We start from the raw sequence: 21,588 nt of genomic DNA on the forward strand, positions 1-21,588 counted from the left end.
TATGAGGGGATGGGGAGATGAGTGGAATTAGGGTGAATCATGTGAAATTCACAAAGAACTGTAAAAATGTTTAAGAAAGAAGGAACAAAGGCTATACTTAAAACCTCTGCACTTCGTCTCTCCTGAACTCTGCCCTGACGCTCTTCTCTCTCGAAGTATTTACAGAATACACAAAGCACAGGGACCCTGTCCTTATCAGTTATTTACATATAGTCCTGTCCCGTGTCCACCTTAGCCGCTACACAGCGCAGTGATTACACATCTGTCACGACGAGCAATAATGAGCCCTCAAGTGAATTTGACATTATTAAGGTTTTACTTTGGGCTCTTAGTAAACTCTACAGGGCTCAAGACAACAATTCAGGCACTGTCCTGGAAACTGAATGCTCACTTCCTCATGCAAACGCCCATTGAATGAGGCACTATGTACCCAAGACAACATACACCTTAACAAAGGGGGGGGGGCTCTTGCCTCCCAAGGGTTTCACACACTGCAGAAACCCAATGAGAGAAATTATGGCACGAGGGTCTGAATTCCTGTTGTTGCTGCTTTTGTTGTTGTTCCTCTGTGCTCATAGGCTATCTACAGGGTATCCACTGCCTTTCAAGGACAGGAAACTTTTGTTCTGGTCGCACTCATATACAGAAATTGAACTTACCCGGGTGACTGCAGCTACTACTACTTTTATCCTTTGCTTCTAATTATTGCCAGATGCAATCTAATTAAACCCACCAGGTGTCTCCCCTCAGGTTAGAGCACCTCGTAAAATTCTTGCTAAGTATAAAATAGGGAACAACGGAATGCCAAATACGTAATGAACCCTTCAGGAGAAGCTTGATAGGTTGGCATTCTATGATTTTATTCATCATCCTAATAGAATTTTTGAGAAGAAACCAGCTTGATTGGGTAGGCAGTGATATACAAGATTATTCTGCCAATTTATTGCTCAGGAACATATTTACTATTGCAATCCCCCCCCCAATCTAACTGAAAATACTTGTTATACTAAATAGAGGAACAAAACTAAAAATTACCATGTGTTATTTTTCACATAGAAAATGAATTTTTCTTTAAATTTCTCAAGAATATTCATGTAATAATTAGCACTTAGAATATGCAGAAATAAATTAGAGTATTATTTTACAGGATCTATTATTTTGAAAGAGCATACAACTGAAGTGTCCTATTTTCAATTAATTTCTTTGCATATGTGTGTATGTTGCTATGTGTGTTCCAATTGTGCATGTGTATTTGCGTGTATGGTGATGGTGCTGCTGCAAGTGTGGGCATGTGCATGTTAAGTTCAGAGGACTAGTTTTAAGAGTCCCTTTGTCCTTTTCCTCTTGCACCTTGGGTGTACGGATCTAACACTGGTCATCAGGCTTACATGAAAAAACGCTTTTGTAATCAGAACCATTTTTCCTACCTGAACTTATTTTTTAAATAACCACTGCCAAGTCACTCCTAATTTAGGTAGTACTGATATGAAAGACGTAATTTCCTAGTAAATTACTAACAGATGTTGTCTACTTTAGTAAAGGATCTTTGGAAATATCAATAAAAGCTGTAAAGAAATTTTCTTCAGTTTCTAAAAGAGGAAAATTCCTTATTTTTCAGACATCAAAAACACATTGTGATCTTAAGTTATCTGGTTCTTTGTTTAATTTGTTGTATATAATATATTATTTAATGCTCAGTCTTTTATAGTAAGCTTATGATCACAATGTATTTTCATAACCATCATCCCTATATCCATATGATAGTAAAAACTTGTTTATAAATTTGTGTTAATAAAAGGAGAAATATTATTTGTATCATACACAATGAGTTTATCTGTGAATTTATCACTAATAGATGGCGTTTTGTTCCCATTTTTATGATAAACGTTCAATTTCCTTTAAAACAAAATATTGTATCTGAAATGTTAACAATAATATAAAATAATTAAATAAATTAATAATTTATTTAAAAATTTAAATTTAAATTAAATTAAATCAAATAATTAAATAATATTCACATATGTTTGCAAATTAGTTTTTAATGGTAATTTTGATGATTTATCTCAAAATAATATTTCTATTTAAATATTAGTGTTATAAAATAGTTATCTAGTATAAGTCATTTTTATAAAATAAAATTTAGAACAATTTAATAAGGATTTGAACAAAAAATAGAGCACACATTTTAAAAAAGAACTAGATCAATTATACTCAAAAAATCAGATTTTTCCACTTGGTGAAAAAAAAATCTTTTCAGTGAATGGATTTTAGTATTACAATGAAACAATCTTTTCTCTTATATTGGTAGAAACAGAAAACTCAAAGTGTATTTAAATAATATTAATCTTCTTTAATAATATAATATTGTCTTATAATTCATTTGTATTCAAATACTGTGATGTAACAACCATAATTAGTCTTCATTTGATATCAGTATATTTCAGAATCAATAAAAATTATTTAACCTTTAAATTAGTTTTATTATTGGTAAAGACCATGCCAAAGTATATTTCTTTGTTATCTTAGTGCTTATCAATGGATTTGTTAAAAGAACTTAGCTTTATTAGTAGACTTTTAATGAAATATCTTATCTTAAACTCTTAAAGGCTTGGTCTTAAATGTCTCTATTATATTGTAGCAAACTCCACCTACTCCTTCATGCTAGATACTACCAATTCTCCAGAAAGAAAGCAATGTGCTCTCAAATAGTCACCCGAATAAATATGCTCTGGGATTTCATTCTTGTTTTTCCTGAACATTCTTTTTTGGTTGTGAGACTACCCTTTAATGGCTGAGCCATCTCTCCAGCCCTTCCTCAACATTCTTAATGATCTGGCTGGCTTATGCGTTTAGCCTTTCTTCCCTGGACTTGCAAAGATACACTTCCAGACCACCATAACTAGATTAAAGTAATAACACACAAAGTTTAGCCTTGGGCTACAGTTTCAGCTGACACAAATCATCTTCCACTCGACAAACATTACATCTCTAACAGAAGATGACTTGGCTGAAAAAGTTAGTTTTTGCCAAGCTGCAGCTGCATTTATGTATTGTAGTAAATTGTCAGCAGGAAACCACAAGATCTTGAGATGTTACAATAAAGTAGGGCTGGTAACACTTGAAATGACTTAATTATATTTCGAAATCAAATCAGCTCTACCAGTGTACTCTATGAGCAAATGCTATAGCTATTCTTGTTTTCGATCAACTCCAGTCTTGGCTGAGCGCAAACTTAGATTCACCAGTTCATTGAAAATAGTACATTTGTCTTTAATTCGGAAAGTTGATGCTAGTAATGTATTTGCAAAAATGAGAAAAGTATGTATCTGGCTATTTTTAAGTATTTGCAGCGAAATCTATCCACATCATGATACTTGTTATCTTAAGTTGATAGGAAAACATGGCACAATTTTTTTTAAGGATGGGGTATTTTTGAAACTACAATAATGAAATTTTGGTTTTAGTTAAAAAAACAATTAGAAAGGTTTTTAATTTTAAGTTTGGTTTTTATTGATCTGCTGTTTGTTTTTAGTATATAATCTGATATAACTATATTAATAAACTTGTTGATTATCAATTAACTATATGAACCTTATTAGGAAAACAAAGAAAGCAATGAGATGGAGTGTATGATATAGTTGGTGATACCATTTATGGTCAAAAGAATAAAGTAAAAGATTGTTCCAGGAGTTTCAAAGACTTTAATGATTCAGCTACAAGAAGCTCCCCTCTTAGGAACACTTATGTGTTAGAATTCTTGTTTGCATAGTTTCATAGGAAATATGAAATGTGAATTTTATAGATTATAATGATGTGAGGAAGATTCCTAGTTAGTCTAACATTTTTAAAGACTATAAGCTTGTTGAAATCGAACAACAAATAGGAAATTTTGTAAGAATCTCTCATCTATGACTTTTTTTCTCTTTTCAAACTCGACTTTCATACTCTTTAACCTAAAGAAGAATTATGTTTTTCTATCTGTATTTAAAGCACATTTCACAGATAAAATATATTGTATGTTTACAGCAAAAGAAAAGGATTCCCCAAAGGGAAAAAAAACATTGTAACACATTTTATTTTACTGTCAAGGACCCTTTTGATATAAAAAATCCAAAGAGCTAACAGTTTCACCTAAGGGGATACCTGTAAAAGTGAGACTTGAATATTTATACAACAGAAAGTGTGCAGATGTATATGTGCTCAGTTGTTGTCAGCAGCATTACACTACAGCTGCTAAGAATATGCAGAGTAATTGTACACTGATATGGCTGATGATTTAGGAGTTCTTATCAGAATTCACAACAGTAATTCTGTGGGCTTCACTTCTAAACTCCAGTCACATGTTCTCCATTCTTGGTGTAAGGCATCCCTTTGATAGATAAGTTATTGTAAGGGAAAAACTGGTATATATAATAAAAATCATTTGTCAAGGATTACTAAAGAACACTAGAAGCTCCTTATCAACAAGAAAAGCTCTGCATTACACTTATTTTCACAATAGGCTGTAACATACCTGCTTCACAGATACAATACTTCCCTGATGGAATACAGAAGACTTAGAAAACACATGAACTCTGATTGGAAAGGAAAACGCGCACATCTAGGGGTTGTTGCCGAGTTTCAAAATAGTTGTTTCCAAAACTATGTGGCTTTCACCTCATTCTAATACGGAACTATTATTTCAAACACCCAGCAAATGATGCTACCTAATCTTCAAAGCAATCTGAGACCCTGGTAGAGAAGCAATATAAGGTCAAATTTCATGAGGATACAAGACAGCTGGGTTCCATATGCGTTCATACATGGAGCCAGAGGGATTCTCCCTAACTATAGTCTCTATAGTTATCTCAAGGATGACCAAGTTGCATAGAGATATTTTTACTGTTGTTAAATATAGGACAGAAGCTCAAAAACCAGAACATCAGTAAAGTTGCTTTCAGAATCTTTGAATAAATCTCACATGCTACCCAGGGATAGAGACAGGCATCTTCTGTACACAATTGCAGAGCATGCAGGAAGACACTACACATACATCAACAGATTTATATAATTACAAATATATTAAAATGTATATATATGTGTGTATATATATATATATATGTATTAAGCTACTTTGTCTATGAGGTATTTTATCCCTCAGCAGTTCTGTAACATAAAATAAAGGTGAAGCATAACAAAAGAAGTTGTTGTATTTCTAGAGCAAAGAGCTTCAAGCTTTGAGATAAATGTTTCACTTAAAATTGTCTATTTTCTTGTTATTATGTCCTATTTTTCTCCCATGTATTCTATTATCCTTAATTCAGTTTTCTAGACCCAAGTTAGAATAGAATGACTTCTTGTCCTTGCTTTCTCTTACTGAAATATTTTTTCATCCACTGAATTTCGCTTCTTAGATTGCACACACACATTACCTATTCTGTGTATCTTCCATTTATCATGTTAGGCATTTCTCCTTTGGAAAAAAAACCTTCCATTTTTATTGTTTTATAAGTCTCATTCATTACATTTGTTAAGAATTAGATACGCACATTAAAAAGGGAAACAGTGAAATCATGGTAAAATATCTTGTATTCTAATAATCCACTCTTAATATTATTTACTGATGCATTAAAATGTGACTAAATATTTTAATTTGTAATATTCTGCCAAATGGATTATTTAAGGCAGCTGTAGTAGCTTTGGGTAAGTTCTTGAAGCTTAATAAAGTTCCTGTGTTCATTCTAACTCATTAGTATATAGTAATCATACAAACAGGATTTCAGTTAGCAGGTTATCAGATTTTAAATGTTTCCATCAGCATATAAAGTTATTCCGATCTGATCCATGCTTACAGATTTTCAGCAATGCTAGAGCCTCAGAATTTCGGGGTTGTAAACGTGCTGTCTTAAAATGCATCTTACTACATAAGAAAAAATATTAAAACAAATTACACAATTAAATAACACCATCATAAACACATCAAAATAGCAATGTCTTGATCCATTTATATTCTCAATGTTTCTATCCGGCTGACTTATTTTGAAATATATTGAAAATATAGTCTTATTTTAAAAACACAATGTAAAATATATTGGCATTTTAATTGTTTAAAAAATATCATGTTAAAAATCACCTACCACTCTGCTGTCTTGAGAGTTGGCTCTTCCCATTTCTCTCTGTTAAACTAAATTTGATCTTGCCTAAAGGTGTGAGTATACTTATATGTGCAGGGCCTTCAATAATTCATATTTTTGACATCCAGACATTATATGACCCAGTGAGTTTTCTTAATTAGTTGGGGAAGGAAGCATCTGTATGGATTCACAAATTATTTTAAACATGCTTTTAAATATTTTAAATTAGAGCTTCCAATTAAAATTGTACATGTCACATTGTCTCATTTAATTCCGCTGTTCTTTTTAGGAAGCACAGCCTCAGCTGAACAAGCCTCATTGATGTGAGCTGAGCTCAATTAGTTTCTGATGTTCTGCCAAATTGCCTCATTACCTGTCACACAAACATCTCTGACACTTCTAAAGTTGAGCTCTTTGCATCTGTATTATTCTCTTCAGACAAAAAAATAATTATTCTCGTTAGAGTAGTAAAAATAAGCAATTTGCTAATAAAGAGTAAACCAATATGTTTGTTATATAAATAATAGAAAAATGGAATGATAAGACTTAAGAATCAACGTATGGGAACATGGATATGTGCATGTGTACACAAAAGCATGGTCCATGCATGTGTGTGTGTGTGTGTGTGTGTATGTGTGTGTGTGTGTCTGTGTCTGTGTGTATCCAGAATGCTCTTAAATTATGTATTTTGTAGAACTTTTAAGAAGCCCTTAAAAGTTTGCTATGAGTGCTTTTTTTGGCTGTGTTTTCCTACTGCTTACAGTTTATGGGTAATGAGAGCAGGTAAGAGTTGTCCGTTCTGTCTCTATCTGATTTTGAAATGCACTTTACATAGGGACCAGGAAACCTGACACTAAGACACTGTTCATTGCAAGAGAGGGCTTAAAATGGCTTAAACTGTATGTAGTCTACATTCTGAAAAAGGAAATATAAACAACTGTCCAAACCATCTTTACTTGTAAATCCTTCTTTAATACAGTTTAACACCTATCTCATTGTCCCACATGCAAAGATGCCAGTGGTTTTAACCCTTGATATTTTTAGTCATTCAAATGGTTTTACTTTTTCCCTTTTCCTCTCATTGCCTATTTCATAGGGAAACAGAAGGACAGAAGGTAAGAATCTAATTAAGAGATGGTGTTTTCAAAGTTGGTCTGCAGACATTTACTAAAGCAGAGCCATGTTTTTTTTTTTTTGTTTTGTTTTGTTTTTTTGTTTTTGTTTTTGTCATTAATAGAACAACGCCTTTGCATTCCACTAAGTGCTTCATGATGATGCCATAACATACTTTTGCTCTCAAGTGTCTGTTCTCTTCTGGCTTTCATTCCCAGCTGCACTTTACAATCACCTGGGTTTTTTTAGACCCTCCCTCTTGTCTGGGCTCTACCACATATCAATGAAGTAAGATGTTTTACTTCTAGGTTGCCAAAAAGCCAAAATACTATGAATGTAACATTAATATAATTCCTGCTCTTTTGTGGTTCTTCTTTCTGTATGTAGTTTATTTTACATATGTGTAATAATATAAATGTATGTATAAAAATAAAAAAAAATAGAAAAAAAAAAAAAAAAAAGAAACAAGAGAAGAATCTTGAGATGGTGTTTGGTGAAAGTGCCAAGTTGTCTCAATGCCTGTCACACAAACACCACTGATATGTCTAAAGTTGAGCTCTTTGCATCTGTATTATTCTCTTCAGACAAAAAAAAACAATTATTCTCATTAGAGTCGTAAAAATAAGCAATTTGCTAATAAAGAGTAAACCAATATGTTTGTAATATAAATAATAGAAGAATGGAATGATAAGACTTAAAAATCAATGTATGGGAACATGAATAAGTGCATGTGTACACAAAAGCATGTGTGTGTGTGTGTGTGTGTGTGTGTGTGTGTGTGTATCCAGAATGCTCTTAAGTTATATATTTTGTAGAACTTTTAAGAAATACTTAGAAGTTTGCTATTATTGCCTTTTCTGTGGCATACAAAGTCAGGAGAACCAACTGTCCCATGGGTTCACTTCCATCTTATAGGCAGTAAGACATCACAACTACCCATGGAGGCCCACACTTTTTTTGGTCCTTTAATCTGTTCTTCATTTTATATAATTCTCAAAGGGACCTTCTGAAAGTAAATATATCATGGACATAATTTTATCCTATTTTAAATTTTATTTAATATATCTACAGGTTAACACTAGCACTTGCATTCTTATAATGTTTTGAGTGCTGTTTTTGACAGAAATCAGCCAATATAAGTGACTAAGTATTTATTTAACTAAAGTATATGCATTTTAATATCTGCCTAAGGATGAAAAGATTCTTTTTTTCATCTGTGTTAAAAGATTAAATGTAAAAAAGGAGCCACTGTTGCCTTGGTTACAAATCTGAGGTAATTATTAAGTGATTGGACCATCTGAGTTTCTCTCCCACTCATTTTATGATGGTTTTATAATGCATTCATAGTTAGTTATTAGTGTTCTTGGAAGATGTGAATAGTCTGGTGTCTACAAACACTGAACACTAAGGCTTGCAAGATAAAGAAAATCTGCTCATGTGTTGAAGGATCCAGGCCCTGTGCAAGTACCAATGCACAATTTGTTTTCAGCACCCTTTTCATTTAACAGGTCTAATCACCAAACATGAGGAAAGGAGGTTATAAGAAGATGATATTGACTTACAATGACATTTACTTCATTCTGTGTGGTATGTAATGGCACTCCATGCCCTCAAATCAGTAGCTGTTAAAGTGAGGCATTGCCCAGTTTCTCTAGAAGTGGATTAAGTGTTGTCAGTGGCAACACAGACAGAAACCAGTGTTTTTTTTTTTTTTTCCATACTTGAATCTCAACATTTGACTTCCTTTTAAATTTAAAAGCAATATGACTGATGGATTTATTATTGTTTTTATTATTTATAGGGCTAAGGAGTAAAGCTGCAGCTCACTATTACAACTGCTTAATTTAAAATTAAAGCTCCCAAAGTGGTTTTTTTATGGCCCTGCTATCTTGTCAGATTTTTGTAATATTAGAGACTGACATAAACATTGAATGTCCCAAAATCAATGAATCTGCTTAAATAATGTGCAGTGGTATTTTTAATCCTACAATCCTTGTTTTACCTGAGCTACATCAGAGAGATTATTAGTCAATATTCCTCTTACACTTTAAATGATTTGAGGTAACTGAATAGTTCAGGTCACATGATCTATGGTATTTAATTCATATTCTTGAAACTTCTGTAAGAACAACAATTACAGACGGTCTTGGTATCCCACAGTCTCATCCACATACTTACTGGTCCTTTTTTATAGTGTCGTAAAAATACTAGAGACAATCCGTGTTGAGATCAACTGTTTTTAAATATTTTTTTTTTTTTTTTTTGGTGGAAAGTACTGAAACTTGACTCCCCATCCAAAGCAAAAATCTAATTCCCCAACTCAATTACTGAGTGCAGATAGAGGATTGCTTTCTGCATTTTTTCTTTTTTAAAATTAATTAGTTAATTCACTTTACATCTCGATCATAGCCCCTCCCCCCTCTTCTCCATGCTGCACTCTCTATCCATCTTCTCCTTTTCCCTCCCTTCTTCCTCAGAAAAGGTTAACCTCTCAACCAATCCACCCCAGCACATCAAGTTGCCTCAGGACTGTGTAAGTCGTTTTCCCCTGTGGCCTCATGAGGCAACCCCACCCAGGGGAAGTGATCAAACTTCTGGGAATAGAGTCCATGTCAGAGATAATCCCTACTTCCTTTACTTGGGGATCCACAGGTGGCCCTAGCTGCCCAATGGCAATGTCTGTAAAGGGGGCCTAGGTCCTCCCCATGCATGGTCCTTGGTTGGTGCTTTAGTCCCTGCCATCCCCACTGGCCCCTGGTTGGTTGGCTGTGTTGGTCGTGTAGAGCTCCTGTCACCTCCAGGTCCTTCTACCTTTCCCCTCATATTTCCACAAGACTCCCTCTTCTTTGCCCAATGTTTGACTGTGAGTCTCAGCATCTGTTTCTATCCACTGCTGGGTAGAGCATCTGAAAGAACAGCTATGCTAGGCTCCTATCTGCAAACATAGCAGAGCATTGTTAATAATATTAGAGCAGCTTTATTCATAATGGACATAATCTGGAAAAAAATCTAGATGTCCCTCAACTGAAGCATGGCTAAAGAAACTGTGGTACAGTTTCACAACGGAATACTCCTCAGCATACAGTGGGTGAGTCTAGCTGTGACTCTTAGTAGCAGGGGTCATGGAGACTGAAAAGGCCACCCTCTAACTAGACATGACTCCTGGTGGAGGAAAGGGAACACCAACCCGCCCACAAAATATTCGACCCAAAATGTATCTTACCTACAAGATATGCAGGCATAAAGATAGAGCAGGGATTGAGGGAATGTCCGAACAGTGCCTAGCTCAACCTGAGACGCAGCCTAACGGAGGCAGCCAACCCCTGATTTTGTTTCTTTAAATCATCAAATTTGAGTCTAATTTTCTGCCGTTTGTGTTGCATTATTGTGGACCTCAGGGGAAAACATGATTGGGGACAGAGAATCTAGTTTTAAGGTGTCACTCCATTTATCTTCTCTCTGTAACACTGAATGTTATATCAGTGTCCTTCCTGTGATGCAGAATCAGAAGGAGCTCAGTCATTTGGAGTGTCACTTTGGGACTGTGCTATAAGGCTGGAGACTCTTTTCTGACCCAGAGATCGTGGAATGTGGGATTAGAGGTATAGCATCAGCTTTGTACACAACCTCAGAGTAGTGTTACATTGGCTATGGAAGTTTCCATTTTCATTTTTAAAGTTGGATAATTGCAATCATGATGGAAATCTTTAGAATCATAAAGACATTTTAGTAGACATGTCCCTATTTTATATGTTAAGAGACAGTAGATCAGGTGACTTAAATGTCTTATTAATGTCTCTCATGATTAATAGGTGCTGAGCCCATATTAAATACTGCCACATCTTCCACCACTGCCAACTTTCCATTTCACTGCACTTTCTTGTCTTTTATAATACTGTGAAGAACATATGTGTTGCAAAAAAAAAAAAAAAAAAGTGATAGCAAACCCCAATACTGTACTATTTGTTACGTATGGAGGCAGTTAGGGGATTTTCATGGTGTTTGTATTTGTCTCTACTGAACCTTGCAAAGGGCTTTCTGGATTATCATGTATGGATAGAATGCTGAATATACATATGTATGAATGGTTTAGCTAGCTCAAAACAGAATTCAATATTCTGAACTATCTTTTCTTAATAGTATTCTAACTGAATTTCATTTAGCTTAAGGATAAGCTGAATAATAAGGAATTAATCATAATAATAAGGCATTTCTTTCAGATGAGACATACTATAACACAGAGTAATGTTACTATGGCCTTGTTATGTTTTACCTCACGTGCATCTCAAATGTGTAGCCAAACTTCAGAGTATATTACCCAATTATTACCCAACAGTGGTCTTCATTTTTATCGCTATGCCCCTTGAAGTAATTTCACTGCCCCTAAGACCATGTATTAAAGCAGTTAGAGGATAAAGAGGTTAATAAATATTCATTACAGTTCATTTCTCTACCCTAAACCAATTCCTACACAATTTGAAGGATATTAGCAGTTTTGTACTCTCTTTGTGATTGCCTAATGATCATCCCCCTTTAGCTTTTTTTCTCTTTAACTTTACATAGCTTATTACCATGTCTCATTTTATTCTAAAGTCTAGGCAACTTGGCAGAATGCTAAACCACAAAACAACAAGAATTCTCAAGACAAGTCATGTAATATATCCAAACATGCTAGATGAGTAGAAATCCCATATACCTTTAAAATTTTTCCGATGTTTAGCTCAGTAATTCTTTCCTCATTGAAATTCTAAATCGTGCCAATATGACCACTGCATGTATCCTTGAGGTAATAAGTTGAATATGGCAAATACCATCATTCGATGCAGTAAAAATAAATGATCCCCCAAGTACATTAGGTCCTAATCTAGTCGAGGTTTAGAATCTTCCTTATGAGTAATACCGTACTGTAGGTTCAGGCACATCATGAATGTGAATAATTACAGAGTGAGGACATTTCCTAAGGAAAGACCTCAAGTTTAGTATTTTAGAATATATAGTCTACTGGACAGCCTGGAGATTCTATCTTACAAATGAAAATTAACAGTATGCTGCATAAATTAAATATACTGAGAGACTTTCTTGAATTCTTACACTTTCAGAAGAACTATGCATTAAATGATAAGTATCAAGTTAGATGTGCAATATGTGCTGAATTCCATGAAGTAAATATTCCATCTCCAACAATCACTGAGATGCTATCTTATACTCCTGAACGGTATTGGGAATGGATGTAAAATTCAACTTTGGTAGAGTAGCATACATTCAAGATGCAGAGATCCAAGAAAGCTTAATAAGTCCTGAGGTAGGCTCTTCCATGTTGCAAGTGGACTACCAAAGGACATGGAGCCAGAATCACGTCTTATAAAACAAAGTGTTTTCTAAAGCTATAATTTACAAGCCTTTCATAGATGCAAATATCAGACACTTCTTCCACACCCCATCCACATGAGTCATGGATGAAGGAAATTTTGAGTGGCACTGAGTTATAGAGTCACTCCATTTGAACGTAACCAGCCTTTCTCCAAGAGAATCTGTAGAAATTTGATCTATATCAGCTCATCAATTTGTTGGTGCTCTGCTCCAGAACTTTTCTTGGCCATACAGAACAGAATTCACGTGTCAAATAGAGACAAACCCTTAAACTCGTCCTTTTCCATGTGTGCATGGCTCTATTAAGGTTCAGTGAATTTACCCATGAAACAATCATAGGATTAAGACTCAAATCTGCTAGGTGAGAAAATTGTCCTTTATTTACGACCCAGTGGGAAGAGAGAGTGTTCTAATTTAATGGTTTTCCCCTCTGTGCTCTTTTTGTTCACTTTCTGTAAGGCAGCCAAAATATTTCCACAGTCTGGGGCAGAGTGTGTGGAAACCTTAGGTAGTTAAAACTGATGTTAATGGGGTAGAGTTGATGACTATTTCGAGCTGGCATAGCAGTGGTGACAGGGTCAGCCAAGCCATGCATGGCTGCAGTAAAGGCTCTGTCCCTGGCAGGAAGAGCAGAAGAATAAGGGCACAAAGGTGAGTTAGGTCCTTCTTTCCTGTCTCCAAGAGCAGCTTTTCCCTGCTAGACATGAACTTTTTTTCCACATCCTGGAGCCATCAGAGAATCAAGCCACTTTTTTCCTGTCTTGCATGACCTTCTTACTTCTTATGCAGGCACTATCTCCACTGATGAGATTGCCTGTCTCTTGCATTTTTTCTGCGTGTGTCTTATTATCTAACAAGAATTTAAGGAGGCAAAGATGAAATTTTGGAAAATGTTTCATTTGAAATTAAACACTAAAGGTGGAATCAAGGAAACTTTTTTTCTTTTTCTTTTTTCCTTTCTTTCTCTTTTTTGTTTGTGTTTTGTTTGTTTGTTTTGGACACAGGGTTTCTCTGTGTAGTCTTGGCTGTCCTCTACATGTTGTGTAGACCTCACAGTAATCTGCATGCCTCTGCCTTCCTGAGTTCTGGGATTAAAGGCAGGCACCAACACATCCATCGAATTTGGACTTTTAACTGGACACTTTGGGTACCTTTTCAGTTGAATTTATTTCCTAATTCAGAAATGGTACTAATGTTTCACAGAATATCCTGAGGTTTTTGGCTCCTAGCACTGTCTGCCATGGGATAAATACACAAGCTGCTGTACAAAAAATAAATGCATTCTTCATAATCAGCAAAAATTCAGGAATCTTTCCTAGTCCAGTTCATGGATTCTTTCCCATATTGATTTCTGTCCGTAGAGTATAGTACATAGCTACACTTTGTACACAAATATGTTTCCCTTTTTACGTTTGCCAGCACTGGTGACTTGAATTAATGCCTGGAACTTCTGACAAGATTTTTTTTATCCTTCTAAAATGCTACTCTTAAATCATGAATTTGCCTTTTTTTCAGATTGTATCAATTTTCAGAGCCTAAGATAGTGGTAGAGAGACTGCAAAAACTGGCACTAGACACATCCTGGCTTTGCCACTTTCTTGGCAAGGAATTTAAAGTCTCAAAAAGCTTCAGATTCTTTAGGAAAGAATCATTTATTTGGAAGTGCCTTATAATTTAAAAGGTAAAATTATGATGTGTAAATCCCAGGCATGAAATACAATAGTTATTAATAATACAAAATTTTATTTTTTTTACTCTTTTATAAACACTGTCCTAGTTAACTTCTTGGCTATTCTGAACTTTGGTTCTATAATGACCCCCTTTGGTACATATTAATGCCACATTTAATCATGAGCTGTTGTTAATGAAAAATATCTGACAATCAGTACATTTACCAACTACTATGTATTGGTTTCTTAAAAGCATTATCTTTTTCACCAGATCTCATGAAGTACTATTTTTTGGGAGAATATACTTGTAGAGAGCAACTCTTCTGGCAGACAACATTTTAGGAAGAATATATAAAAATAGATAGTATTCCCTGAAAACTTTTCAAGAGATACTGAAAAATACAAAGATCAAAACATTTTTTTTTAAAATTTTGACATTGAGTGTTGGATTCTGATAATTCTTTTCACATCAGAACTACCAATAATAGTTCTGATGATCCCTTAATGGGAATTTTTAATTAGATATAATATTTCAAAATATTCCAGTAGCAAAGTCCAACATTTATTATATACTTCTTTGGAAGTTCTGCATTAGTAAAACGTTAGTGTGTGTGTGTGTGTGTGTGTGTGTGTGTGTGTGTGTGTGTGTGTCTGTGTGTGTGTGTGTAGTCTGTATTTAGTTGTAAAAAAAACCACAGGTTTCTTTTAAAATATCTTTTTAAGCAAGCTGTTTCGACAAGCAAGTGAATTTGACCCTGAAACTCGTAGCTCCCTAGATCCACAGAATGGCTTAGAGCTCAAGTGTTGAGAAAGCTAGAACAGCCTAAAGAATTTACAATTTCTCTGTGTACTCATAGCACCAATAAAATATTACATCAAGCTCTGTACCAAGAATGAGTTTACCAAATAAGAAAAGGTGTTCCATGAACTCACAATTTCACAGGACAGGCTTTGAAACCAAAACATGACGAAAAATTATTGCCGCATTTTGTGTGCTGCAAGACGGTGTCAGTGACCTGTTGTTGGGGGCCACAGGGAGTTAGTACAAGCCTCTCTCTACCTCGTACAGAAAACAGATGCATATTGGACCCGTGGTGTGTGTTCATAATGCAGTTGCATGGGACACAGAGATACAGATTATACGTGGAGACATGGTTTCATGCCAGTTTACGTTTGGGGATGGAGGTAAAAGTGAAACTATATGCTGCTTATTACTTTTCCTTTACTGAGATGAATTTGGGAGAAAAGCAACTCATTGCTTATCCTTGCCAACCACAGTTCTCCATTTCTCCTGTGCTGAGAAGGAATCATAGAGTCCAGCTTTAGAAGGCTACATTCCCTCTGGTATTTGAAATGGAAACTGTCTGGCAAAATAATCTAACTAAATTAAAGAATAGATGCTGCTTATTTAAAAAGAGAGAAGAGGAAATGTGCGAGTCATGCAGAAGTAAGTTTTTCATTGAAAAAATTAAAATAGTCAATTTAGACTCATCTATTATAAAGGTGTGAGGTGAATTGAACAGAAAGTCTTAGGCAGGATGGTAGCAAAGTAATTTATAAACGAAGTGTTACACACTTTGGATTGTAATATATAGAGTGCTTACAGTACAACTAATGATTAAAAACAGACAATGCTCATATGTAGTGTGTGAGAAACACAATGAAGGCATTTTAAAAACTACACTTAAGGCTGGGGAATGCTTTACTGGGTAACACGACTTGCAAGCAAGCATAAAGATTAGACTTTGATCCTCAGAAGTCACATTTAAAAAGCTGGGCATTGTGGTGAATGTAGAGCCAGAGCAAGGGAGAGCCTGGGTATCACTGGCTAGCTAGCCAGCCTAGTGGCCTAGTGTACCTCATGAGTTTGAAGAGAGGGGGAAGAAGAGGGGGAATGGTGAGGGGGTGAGAGGAAAGGAGGGAGGGAGGGATGGAGAGAAAGGAGGGAAGGGGAAGAGACAGAGAGATAAAACATATAGAAGAGATCCTGTCTCAAGGGAGCACTGGATGGTTTCTGAGAAACCCTGCCTAAGGTTATCTTCTGCACACTACATATACAAGCTTATGCACATGAACGCATATGCACACACACAAATTGTTAAAACCAAACATAGAGGTACGACTGCCTCTGACTCTTGTCATCCTGTCAGATAATAGAAAATACTGAAGTACAAAGCACAAAATTAAAGGTACATCCACGAAGTTATTTGACTTCATAGCAATCCCTCTCTGCTCATTCTTATTCTTGACATGTCTTCGCAGAGGCCTAAGTACTAGCTTTTATGAAGCTCTGACTTAGCTCAGTTACAGCTGGGAATTTGAGCCTTGGTGAGCACATAGGGAAATTACCCTTCTGAGGACAGTCTGTTCTCTACCTTAGAGTCCATCCAGGCACTCTTAGAGGAGGGAAACTGTCTAATGGCACCCCTGTGAGTGCACTGCTCTGAGGTTGCTGAGGTATAAAATACAGCATTTTCCTTGCCTGGTAGCTGTTGCATCAATTCTATTATAATAATAATAATAAAAATGTATACCTCCATTTAAACCTAAGCACGGAAACTGCGAGAGGAGTAAGGAAGGTAAGGAGGATGTAGGGGGTCAAAGAAGGGGAGGGGCATTACCTTCTGCTTCTGTCTTCAGAATTATCATGACCTGGCCCATGGAAAGCCGTTGTTTATAGCTTTGTAACAGGTTGAGATAAAACCAAGGTAATAAAACATACTTGTCAATTGAACTTGTAAAAAGTACTAAAACCTTAACATTTGCAAGAATGCAGACACCATTAAAACATACACAGAGTCTACTTTGGCATATACCTCTCCAAGCACACTCAGTATAATATTGTAGACAATATTCCCTTTTGGGACTACTTGTAACTGCTTTGTGATGACTTTTCTTGGCTCTAGATTTGTAAGAATGACAATTCACCCAGAGCCAAGCAGCGTGTCTATTACGCATCATTGATCCCTGCAAATGTAGTTTTTTGACTTCAGATGGATACAGACTTCTCTGAAGTCATCTAAGTAACACGGAAAGTCATTAGAATCACAAACAGGCAGCCCAGACCAAAGTGTTTTACATTACTTCTGTCCACATTTGCAAGCCCCACTGTTTTATTGCTTGAGGCACGGAAATAGCTGTCCACAACACACCCACATTTAATGCCTCTCAGACAGATTCTCATCAAATAAATGACAATGAGGCCACAGTGAGGTGCTGTGACTAGGATCGGCTCTCCATGGTTTCATGCGCACGCTAGCTATTTGAGTGATTCTGTAGGCTGTGCTTTTGCATCCAGAATAGCACACTCTAACTATGACAATTCTCGTTTCAAGATGCAGAGCTGTTAGAGTGAACTCTGTTAAGAAGGCATGATAAATGTCTCTGCTACTTCAGAGAGAACAGCTTCATTCTCTGGACTCGTTTCTGAAAAAAAAAAAAAATCTAAAACTGCAGGACTTCCTTCCTGCTACCCATTTTGCATTGCCTTAGCTTCCTGCCATTAACCAATGCATTTATTAACCAGCAAAAATGATGTGCTAATACACACACACAGTTCTAAGCATTAGATGTGCAGTGGTCAGAAATTCATATCTCATTATTTTTTTCAAAAGTTACCTGTTTATACAACAAGCCAGATAGTGACCCCATAGAACAGCAAACATCACATGATTGCAAATGACAGAACTACTGGGAACGAATTAGAATCCAATAAACTGCAGAAAAAATGTAAAGCATTGGTATTTCAGCTGATGCAGAAAGCTGTCCCCCTTTTGACAGATTTCCCAGTGTTGTGAGAAAGGAAATAACATAAGATCTGTGTGAATGAAGGGTATGAGCAAAGTCAAAAGGAACTATGCAGATACTATAGGAAGGAATAGTAATATGTTGAGGACATTAGATTATGATGCTATGGCTAGCCACATAGCCAATGGGAGTGCAGGAAGACTTTAGTCGTCACGGCCTGTGAGATGGCTCCGAGAGTAAACTCTGCTGCAGCCAAGTAACCAAGCTTGACAACCTGAGTTTAGTTCCCAAAAATACCACAGTGGAGGGAGAAAACCTCTTCCGCCAAGTTGCACTATGACCTCTGCACATGTGCTTAGCAAGCAAACAACACATCTCCACACACAAACCTACAAGTAAACAAAACAAAACAAAACAAAAAACCCAACCAGGTAGTCATGGCATTCAGGAAGCTAGGATTATAGTGAGCCAGGTTTAGTTCGTGTTCTACTCAGGGTGATATGTGGTCAAAAATAAAAACAAGCAAAACAAAACAACAACCAAATAATAAAGAGAAAAACTGAAAGATATCAATACATTCTGATACAACCTGAGGAAGCCTTTGAGTTTCAGCTCATTTTCATCTTGCATGGACAATAACTGGCTGCTCCCACATGTGTAAATTAACATATATGTCTAGAAACACCACACAAAGTTCAGGAAAGAAGAAACCCAATGATGTATTAAAAATACACATTGAAATTATCTGGTATTACCTAAAATCTTGCACAGCCACTATAAATCTGGATATTAGTTTATCATTCAATTTCTAAACATCAATTTGCTTTATTTAATTTGATATTGGATCACTAAGTTGTGATAAATCAGCATATATTTCTATTAATGAAAATTTGAAACTTTTTCTGATGTACTTTTAGGTAGTTTCTTTATATATTTTGTAATCTTCATTTTACTGCTGTCAGACGTACTGTTGAAGATATTTGTTTTGTTTGTTTTATATTTAGAAGTAAGTGTTGGATGAAACCATCTTTTAAAGTCCACTTTGTCAAATATTTTCAGAAAAAATGCAGTGAACTTAATTTTAAAATTAAAATTATTCTTTCTAGCTGGATTAGGAAATAATGACATTGAAAATAATTGCTTTTACTTACCTCTGTGAATTAACTTTTTAAAAATAGTTGATTCATTACTATAAGATAAAAGTTTCCCAATCTTGTCATTCTACAATCACCCCCATAGATAACATTTTGAGTATGTAAAGATGTATCATTTCTCTTTTCATTAAAAGGCATTTTCACTTGTTTATTTCATGTGTCTGTTTTAGAAATAGAAGTGTTCAAAATGTTTCGAATGCTACTGATTTGATTTTCATCTCAGAGATAGGGAGATTTCAAAATGTCACTGAACAAATCTCTCTTTGGCTATATGTGAAGCATAAAACTGTCTAAATTATCTTTAATATATCTATGTGTATGCAAAATAAATCCTTTAATATTTTAAACATATGAGGGATGGGAATTCTATCTTTACTAAGCAGCAAACTGACTTCTAGTTGCTGAGTAAACATGTAAAAGGTTTAACAAAGGGTGTGTGTGTGTGTGTGTGTGTGTGTGTGTGTGTGTGTGTGTGTTTGCACTCCCTTCACCTTATTCATTGAGTCATGGACTCTCACTAAGTCCAGAACTCACAAAGTGCAGCTAGTCTAGTTAGCTCAAAATCTATGCTCCCAGATGCTGGGATTACAGATAATAACCAAGCAGGCTTGTTAATTTACATAGATTCTGGAAATCTGAATCTTGTTCTCACACTTGTGAGACAAGCAATTTATCCACTGAGCCAACCACTGCCTCAAGGAATACTTACATCTTTAAAATATCACTTTAACTACTACACACAAAAATGTATGTTAGTTTATATAGTAAAAAACAAACAAACAAACAAAAAAAAAACAAAAAAAAAAACTATGCCAGTTTTCTGGGAAAACACCACATTGATATCTAAAGAGGCTCTACAAATTTGCACTCCTTGCCACACCCAGCAAAGAGGAATATTCCCCTCTCTGCACATCCTCACCAGCATAAACTTTCACTTGTGTTTTTCACCTTGGCCATTTTGACTAGTGCTAAATGGAATCTCAGAGTTGTTTTGATTTGCATTTCCCTGATGGGGAACACTTCTGTAAATGCTTATCAGTCATGTGAGATATCTCTGTTGAGAATTCTCTATCCCAGTTTTAATTGGATTATTTGGATTGTGGACATATAGTTTTTTGAGTTCTCCTAATCATGGCAACAAGGGCTGTCTATAACTCTACTGCCTGCCTTTGGGACAGTTTCCTTTTACTGGGTTGTCTGAATCAGAGAGGAGGTGCTTAATCTTACTCCTACTTGCTATGTCATGGTTGAATGATATCCATGGGAGGCCTGCCCTTCTCTAGAAAGAAATGGAGGAATAGTGGAGATGGGCAGAAGGGAGAGCAAAGGTGGGAGTATGGTTTGGGAGGAGAGGAGGAAGGGGAAACTGTCATTTGGATGTATAAGTAATTAATTAATTAAAAATTGGTGACAACAACAACATCAACAACCTTTGGCTTTCCCACTAATCAAAAAACAAAGTATCATACTGTAAAATTTCTAAAGCTGTATGAGTGGAGTAGTTTTTTAAATGCATCCTTTATTTAGACATATTTATAACTCAATGGGAATAGCAATGCTTTATATATATGAGGATATTTTGCCAGTTTGCAATCTACATTTCTATAAGGTGTTCCAATAACTCTCTTTGTTTAAAATAGAAATAATCAAATATTTAGAAAAGGTTCTAAATAATGTATAACTAATGTTACAACTTAAATTAATATATTTTAAATATAACTGTTTTTTAAATTATAAAGTGTTCATAACTACTGATATGGCTATTGGCTTTTTCTAAATTGTATAAGCCAGCCAGCACTAGGGGAAAGGAGGGTTACTAACAGATCGCCTTGGGAATGGAATATTTTAATAATTTGGGTTTTCTAGACCCAAACTATGGCATAGTGCCTTTATAATATACAACTGGATATAACACATTCTTCTAAAATCAGTTGTCGCCTCATTTGTTCATCAGATAATAACAGAGTAAGTATTAGGGCATTTGAAGGATTCATTCAAGCCATACATTGAATACAGGGATAAGCAGAGAATCTTCTACACATCACAGGTGACTACAGAAAGAAATGTAGAACTCCTAATTCAAAGAATTTTTTCATCATTTAGAAATGTGTGAAATTCTGTGTGTTTATTTAGCCTCTGCCCTCAGAACAGATGAGAAAATTATACTTCGTTAGTTTCAGCTCTCAGGGGGAGAATTGCCTTTTTTTTTTTTTTTTTTTTTTTTTTTTAGACTGAGACGTCACACTGACTGTTTTCTTGTATTATTTCGAATATATTATTGATGACATTGTTTGTAGTGTCCACGGATCATGATAGCACATATGCCCAGGATCAGGAGTCACGTGAATTTAATTGATAGATACACACCTGATATAAACTTGAAGCACACCTACTATTTCTCAACTGCTTTCTGAATAACTA

The sequence above is a fragment of the Acomys russatus genome, chromosome 27 (assembly GCF_903995435.1).
Source record: "Acomys russatus chromosome 27, mAcoRus1.1, whole genome shotgun sequence".
Classification (NCBI taxonomy): domain Eukaryota; kingdom Metazoa; phylum Chordata; class Mammalia; order Rodentia; family Muridae; genus Acomys; species Acomys russatus.